General features: G+C 43.0%; 1 pseudogene; it reads left to right on the forward strand.

The window, feature by feature from the left end:
- The first annotated feature begins 1798 nt into the window (after positions 1-1798).
- LOC102734078 (jupiter microtubule associated homolog 2 pseudogene) lies at positions 1799-2914 on the forward strand (annotated as a pseudogene).
- The last annotated feature ends 4138 nt before the right edge of the window (positions 2915-7052 follow it).

The raw sequence follows: 7052 nt of genomic DNA on the forward strand, positions 1-7052 counted from the left end.
ACTCAGTCCATAGTCCTAACATCTCTAGAAGGATTTTATCTCATGAATCCCCAGGCCAGAGACTACCTGGGTTAAGATATTTGATGGACATAGTTTTGAGGTGAAGAGTCTGGATTGGGAAGAAGAGATAGCTCTAGGCTGACTTAAGCTTCCAAACAATATAGTCAAGTATGTGTCTGAAAAGAACTTCAGAAGAAGACTTCCATAAGATCCAATCTCTATGGAATAGGACATTATTCAAAAGAAAACAAAGGCAAACAATTGATAGTCTGACCCTTGTGAGAAACATTAGCATCAGAAAAGAAAAGCAAGACAGAGTATGGTGGTCAGCATCCTCAGGGTAAGGGTGCCCCCTGAGATGACAAAATAACAATACACTCAAAGTAATACCAAAAAGAGTCAACATAAAATGTTCAAGATTAGCTGTCTAGGGGTACCTGGGTGGCTCAGTCAGTTAAGCGCCTGCTTTCGGCTCAGACCATGATCTCAGGGTCCTGAGATCGAGCCCTGCTCAGCTGGGAGTCTGCTTCTCCCTCTCCCTCTGCTCCTTCCCCTATTCATGCACTCTCTATTTCAAATAAATAAATTTTAAAAAAATTAAAAAAAATTAGCTGTCTATAAAGGTAATCCACATCAGGTAATGGTTTTTGAGTGTGTGGTTGAGAATATTGTCTATGAGGAACTAGAAGGAAGATCAAAAAGTAGAGATGACCTCAGTAAAGGGGTCAAGGCTGGAAATGTAGATTAGAGAATCTGGTTTTGAAGCCTTGGGGTTTAACCAACTCTGAGAGGATTTGATAAGAGGAATAGCAAGGGTCAGGGACTAACAGCGGTTGCTGTCCTTTAGAAATAAAATGGGATTAGAGAGCAGAGGGAGGGTATGGTCATTGTTTTCAGCTGTTGCTGAGAAGTAAAGCAGGATAAAGACTTTAAAAAAAAGATCCTTGATGACCCTCAAAATTTTTTAGTGGAATTCCAGGATTGAAACTCCGATTTTAGTGTAAAAGAAGAAACTAAGTGTTGGAAAGATGAATCTGTGGATGAGATGACACATTAAAGAATGCTCAAGTCCAGTGAAAGGAGAGAAGCAGGATGATAGAAAAAGCTGCAAGAATGAAGCAAAAGTTTTTATGTAATATGGAGAAGACTTAAACTTTATTTAAAGAGAAAGGTAGTTAATAGAAAAGAAGAAATTGAAACCTTGCAGAGATGCTTGCAATGCTTGCAGAGAATGAGATACTCTCATTCTAAAGTCAGATGATCATCAAAACTGTAATGGGGACTGCATAGGAATTTTTCAGAGATTATCTTAAAAAGGTATGATCTCACAAAACCCAGAGTATCTTAAGCTATGGATGAAAATATTTCTAGGGCATCTTTAGAAACTAAAATGTAAATATAACCACTTTTTAAAATTTTTCATTAACACTTAGTATTAATATGGGTAAGAACCTCTGTATTTAACAAGTTAATTTTGGCAATTTAAATTCTAGAAAAAATAATGATGAAAATGTAAAATCAGTTTAAGCTGTTTTTAAGAAAGGTCCTTATATTTGAAATTTGTATTTATTGGCATCAGGTTTATAAAACTATATTATATAAACTTAAAATTATAAATTTTAAACTACATTATATAAATTTTAAATTATAAATTTATAAAATTTATAAAATATAGTTTATGAGCCTTTCTAAACATGTTATTACCTATGAATTCGTGAGAAATAATATTTTATGATAGAAGAATGAGTATCTAGATTTTTAAATATAATTTTCTTTAAAATTATTTTTCAAAGTCTGATGATGAAAAGGGACAGATAAGAAATTTACTGAGATGTTCCAGGCCCCAGAGAGCAACGGAGGCCGGGCGGGCTCCAGGGCCATGAAGCCTCCGGGAGGAGAGGCCGGCAATCTTTTTGGAAGTCCAGAAGAAGCCGCTCCATCAAGCAGGCCCAATAGGATGGCATCTAATATTTTTGAACCAACCGAAGAGTCTCAGAACATACCTAAAAGGACCAGTCCTCCAGGGGGGAAAGGAAGCGGTATCTTTGACGAATCCACACCTGTGCAGACTCGACAGCATCTGAACCCACCTGGTGGGAAGACCAGTGACATTTTTGGGTCCCCAGTTGCTGCCACTTCACCTTTAGCAGACCCAAACAAACCCAAGGACCACGTGTTCTTGTGTCAGGGAGAAGACCCCAAATCAGCCCCTAAAGCCACAACGAGCTCGTTGCCCAGAGAAGAACCCGGTGAGAAGGGAGGGCCTGGAGAAGTGGGCCATGCCCAGAAGCCGGTGCCCATGCCCGCGGAGGACAGCCATGAGCCCGGGTTGGGCCTGTGGCCGAGCTCTCATAACAAAGTCCTCAACCCGCCTGGAGGCAAATCCAGTATCTCCTTCTACTAAGAGGGGCTGCTGCTTCGCCTGTAGCCAGACAAGAACCCGGAGAGATAGGATTTCAAATACTATAGTTTCTTTTAGTCCAAAGGGGCCGGGTGGGGAGAGGGTCTGCTGTGTATCTGAAGCCCCTGCTCAGGCCCCACTGCCGTCACAGAGCCGGGGGGACCTTACCTCCAGACTGCGGGAGACCTGTCTTGGTGGGGATAAAATGGGACTCACTGTAACTGCGCATGTGACGGGACTCAAGGAGGGGCGTGGAGGCAGGTGGTGCGAGGCCACGCTGAGGCCTGGTGGCATGGGGCTGCCCACAGCCTCGCCACACCGGCGCTCTGCTGGCCGACCAGGGGTCTGGGGATCACGAACACAGTAGCAGAGTTTAAGTTTAAAGCCTTGGCAAGAAAATAAGAAACAACCTCTGTGTTGCTGTGGGATAGACGGGCAAGGCACAGGCCAAAACAATACTGGTGGGGACTGGGGGTCTCTGGCTGGCCCCGCAGGTTCTCACCCCATTCACCACGGGACCATTTCCCTCCTGGGACTGCCTCTGCAGGCTCCCGGTGCCTCCTTTCCAGTCAGCACCAGTATGGTGCTCTGCACACTTCCTGAGCCACCTCGGTTGCTTGTCCTCGGCAGCTGTCGACAAAAACCAAAAAGTCATTCTCAGTCTCACGCTTTATGGAAAGATTTTGTGCCCTGATCCTCTGAGGTGCTCCAATTCTGCCATCTAAAAGCTTGGCCAGATCATACATAGGAATCTCTGCCTTTCATTCCCAGGCTGGTTTTGCCGTGAATTGTTCCTTCTTTTCCTGAGTGGCCTCCTGTCTAGGCCTATGCCCTTCTCCAGGGATGCAGACAGCTCCCTTGTCAAACCACAGCTCTTCCTGTGGGCAGCTCTTCCTGTGGACAAGCGACCGAGGTGGCTCAGGAAGCGTGCAGAGCACCACACTGGGGCTGACTGGAAAGGAGGCACCGGGGGCCTGCAGAGGCAGTCCCAGGGATGGAAACGGTCCCGTGGTGAATGGAGTGAGAACCTGCGGGTCCTGTGCCCTTCTCCAGGGATGCAGACAGCTCCCTTGTCAAACCACACCTCTTCCCCCCCCACCCCCCCGGCTCCTGCAGCTGTAGAACTATCCATATGCATCCAGGCAATTGGGGTGACTGAAATCCTTCATGCGTCTTTACTCCTGTTGATGGTGGGAAGAAGAGATGCTTCAGAACCTTGGGTTCTTTGGTTTGAATCTTTAATAATATCTAAAAAGCTTTTCTAAAATACCAGCTTTACATAAGTGACTGTTGACTCTGCCCTGTTTCTGACAACCTTTCTAGGGAAAAGTCAGTTGCTCAGGTACAACCGAGAGGAAGAAACTTTGCTTAGCTGCTCTTTATAAAGCTTTGCAGAACCTCTGGACCATATTCAGTTTCCAGAAGAAACCTGGAGACCTTGGCCCAGAAAATTAAGTAGTTTGACATCGAAGTCTCAACTAGCTGATTCCATGAAGCTTGTCGGCACAGAAAACGGGCTGGCCAGAGCGCTGTTGCTTTGGTCCCGGCAGGCAGTTTCTCCCGGTTGACCCTACAGGGCTGTCTCAGACCTTGCACCTCACTCATGTTGGACCAACAGTTAACAGAGGACAGGCTTCAGGTCAGGGTACATCTTGGTATGAGAGCCTACAAAGCTAATGCTAGGTACTAAAAATACCTGCATCATGACTGAAATTTTAAAAAGCAACAATGCTGTGTTTCATCGTACCCACAGTGGCCTAGACACATTTTTTTATTTTTATTTATTTATTTATTTATTTATTTATTTATTTATTTATTTATTTATTTTATTTGACAGAGAGACACAGCGAGAGAGGGAACACAAGCAGGGGGAGTGGGAGAGGGAGAAGCAGGCTTCCCGCGGAGCAGGGAGCCTGATGCGGGGCTTGATCCCAGGACCCTGGGATCATGACCTGAGCCGAAGGCAGATATTTAACGACTGAGCCACCCAGGCACCCCTGGCCTAGACACTTAAGTGCCTGCAGGAACTATCTGCTGAGCTCTGCCTCTTACACCTGGCACACTGGGGGGACCTGCACGTGGCTTTGTCAACCAAAGACCGTTTGTTTTCCCACTTTCAACTGCCTTGTTCACTCAGGAGGCAAGAAACTCTTTCCATGTGACTCTCTCAAGTACTTCCTGTCTCCACCCTTCAAATGGCCACTTAGAGGAAAGTTGTTTGCAATTCAGAGCATTTTTTCCCCATTAGAATATGTCATAAATGGTAGTTAGGGTTTAAGCCCAAACACACTAACTTTTGCTTAATGCAATGCTCTCATGATAGAAGTGAACTTCCATTTATGACTATGTTTTCTTGTGGTTTTTAGTATGCAAGAAAATGATCCATGGATGCCAAATTGGATTGCCAGGAACCCTGACATTGTACTGCTGGGCCCTGTGGCTTCGCCCCTTCCCTCACTGTCCACCCAGTTCTGTCCATCAGCAGGGATATTGGGTGGAGATGGGGAGCAGAGGTGGGGATGCAGGCAAAGGAGAACTGTAGCAGGAGCCTCTGTGCAGTGTGGACAGATGTCCTGCCTTCCTTCTCTCCCCAGCCTTCCCTCCCTGGGGCTGTAGAAGTGGGTTTAGAGTGCCTGGTAGTCTGGTAACTGGGAAAAGCAGGAGAGGACTTTCTGCTCCTGTCAGCCAGATGGAGGTGGCCATTTATATTTGGAAAATGCTCTATACATCGGGGACTGCCTGTATTTGGAAATTCATTAACTCAGCATCCTGTTCTCAACCTCTAAGCTGCATTTTGAAATTGTCAGTATTTTTATTAAGCCTTAAAACTTTTTTTATGTGCATTTGGTGCCAAATTTTTTCTAGAGCTGTATCAAAAACAAGAAGCCTGTACTCACATCAGAATGTAGTTTTAATAGGGGCGTTGTGTTTTTACAAGGCAGGATTGGGTATAACCGTGGAATTAAACTTAGCAATCATGTAAAAAAAAAATTATTGAGTTGGAACAATCTCTGGAATGTAGTTTGGATCAAGAAATGAAGAAAAATGGTGAATTAGAAAAAGAGATTACTAGGTAAGACTAATATTTCAGATAATTTTAACCATTAACTGATTTAACTGTAATTTTACTTTATTAAATACAAATTCTTGCCAAAATATTACACTTACTCTTTAATGATTCCTTAAATAATAACAAGAGTTCCTTTAACAATAACAACTGTAATTTTCATTGTCCATCTTGAAGAGTTTCTGTAAGATATCTTTGTTCTTTGGTAATATTTCCTTTTAATAGTGTTCTTCCCTTCCAACAAATATTGTAATATCTAAAAACTTGTGTCACTGTTTAATCATATCAAAAGTTATCTTGGTGTGGCTTATATTTTCTTTTTTTTATATTATTTTTTAAATTTAAATTCAGTTAACCAGCATAAAGTATATTAATTTCCAAGGTAGAGTTCAGTTATTCATCAGTCTTATATAACACCCAGTGCTAATTACATTAGGCGCCCTCCTTAATGTCCATCATCCAGTTACCCCATCCTTCTCCCCTCCTCCACTCCAGCAACCCTCAGTTTGTTTCCTATGATTAAGAGTCTCTTGTGATTTGTCTCCCACTCTAATTTCATCTTGTTTCATTTTCCCCTCCCTTCCCCTACGTTCCTCTGTTTTGTTTCTTAAATTCTACAGATGAGTGAAATCAAATGATAATTATCTTTCTCTGACTGACTTATTTGGCATAATACCGTCTAGTTCCATCCACGTCATTGCATGATATCATTTTTTTTATTGGCTGAGTAATAGTCCATTGTAAATATCTACACATCTTCTTTATCCATTCATCTGTCAATGGACATCAGGGCTCTTTCCACAGTTTGGCTATTGTGGACATTGCTGCTATAAACATTGGGGTGCAGGTGCCCTTTCGCATCACTACATTTGTATCTTTGGGGTAAATCCTTAGTAGTGCAATTGCTGGGTCATTAGGTAGCTCTCTTTTCAACTTTTTGAGGAACCTCCATACTGTTTTCCAGAGTGGCTGTCCCAGCTTGCATTCCCACCAGCAGTGTAAGAAGGTTCCCCGTTGTCTGCATCCCTGCCAACACCTGTTGTTTCCTGACTTGTTCATTTTAGCCATTCCAACAGGTGTGAGGTGATATCTCATTGTGGTTTTGATTTGTATTTATTTCCCTGATACCGAGTGATGTTGGGCATGTTTTCATGTGTCTGCTGACCATTTGAATGTCTTCTTTGGAGAAAGGTCTGTTCACGTCTTCCACCCGTTTCTTGACTGGATTATTTGTTCTTTGGGTGTTGAGTTTGATAAGTTCTTTATATACAGATTTTGCATACTAGCCCTTTATCTGACATGTCATTTGAAAATATCTTCTCCCATTCTGTCAGTCATCTTTTGGTTTTGTCGACTGCTTGCTTCCTTTGCTGTGCAAAAGCTTTTTATCTTGATGAAGTCTTTGTTTCCCTTGCCTTTGGAAACGTGTTTAGCAAGAAGTTGCTGCAGCCCAGGTCACAGAAGTTGCTGCCTGTGTTCTCCTCCAGGATTTTGATGGGTTCCTGTCTCACATTTAGGTCTTACATCCATTTTGAGTCCATTTTTGTGTATGGTGTAAGAAAATGGTGCAGTTTCATTCTTCTG

Source organism: Leptonychotes weddellii, unplaced genomic scaffold (assembly GCF_054177405.1).
Source record: "Leptonychotes weddellii isolate Sample4059 unplaced genomic scaffold, ASM5417740v2 HiC_scaffold_11050, whole genome shotgun sequence".
Lineage (NCBI taxonomy): Eukaryota > Metazoa > Chordata > Mammalia > Carnivora > Phocidae > Leptonychotes > Leptonychotes weddellii.